Source organism: Fukomys damarensis, unplaced genomic scaffold (assembly GCF_012274545.1).
Source record: "Fukomys damarensis isolate Sample0158 unplaced genomic scaffold, DMR_v1.0_HiC HiC_scaffold_33, whole genome shotgun sequence".
Lineage (NCBI taxonomy): Eukaryota > Metazoa > Chordata > Mammalia > Rodentia > Bathyergidae > Fukomys > Fukomys damarensis.
The window spans coordinates 33,040,418-33,041,420 of NW_022900945.1; the positions used below are offsets into that span (position 1 = coordinate 33,040,418).

Here is a 1,003-nt window from a genome sequence, read left to right on the forward strand (position 1 = left end):
ATAAAACTATTCAGTTATTTGCTAATTCATTTCTCTATATGCTATTTAATTATAATCATCCATCATTTTTCCTTTAACAACAAATTTTCCCTTCTAGGAAAGCAAGTCCCTGCAGCTGTGATCTCTGTCTTGATTGTTACTGTGCAGCGCAGAGCATGGCAGCAACATGACTGGAATAGTTGCTTCCCGTAGTCAAAAGCAACGAAACACAACTTCAGAAACGATGTTCCTGCTCATAGGGAAATCGATCTTCCAGTAGAAGACAATTTCACGTGTGACTCCAGGCCCTGAATGCAGCACCACATCTAGTTGTACATGCCGGCCTTCATAGAAACAACGAAGTCACCTCCAGCAATCTAGTCGTGTGTGAAGAAGAGGGGGCGGGAATGTTCAAAAATCACTTACCATTGTTGGTTGATGCTGAAGCTGTTGTGCCCGAAGCCAGGGATTATCAACTAAGAATGCACAGCCGAGGGACTTCTTCCCCAGCGTGGTTCCAAAGGACTGAAATCCACAGTCGGGCTGTGACCAGTGAATGTTCTGTCAGCAGAGCACTAATTTTAGTTCATGGACGTAGCTGAGAATAGCAAGAATCACATGAGGCTCCTTGTGTAAAGGGTCACCTGATACAGAGAGTGCAGTGTGTGAACTGCAAAATGCTGCTCTGCAGATATTATGAAACTGTCAGGCATATTTCTAAGCTCCTAAAAATTCTTCCTACTGAAAGCCCTTCTACTTTTCGTATTTACACAGATGGAGTGTTTAATGGAATGTAATGAATCTATTTCAAATGGAGAAATTTGGAAATATGCTAATGTATGGAACAACAAAAGCCCCCCCCCCCGGTAAATGACAGCTCTGTGATAGTTTAACAAAACACACTCATGCTTCAGAACACGAATAAAAGAATATGTGGGAAAGCATAGGTAACAGAGAAGCCCAAACTTCTGCTACATTCTGGTTTCAACTAGGAAGGGGAGGAGGAGTACTGGGGATTGAGCCC

At 42.8% G+C, this 1,003-nt stretch overlaps 1 protein-coding gene across 3 annotated transcripts in view; it reads right to left on the minus strand.

Annotated features, from left to right (window-relative positions):
• The window catches only part of Lrrc39 (leucine rich repeat containing 39), a 36,541-nt gene extending 35,974 nt beyond the window's left edge, over nt 1–567 (minus strand). For all 3 annotated transcript variants that reach the window (XM_010639062.3, XM_010639061.3, XM_033758140.1), the window contains exon 1: nt 406–567. The gene's annotated coding sequence lies outside the window, so the exon portion shown is untranslated. The remainder of the gene's footprint in view (nt 1–405) is intronic.
• Nucleotides 568–1,003: the final 436 nt, after the last annotated feature.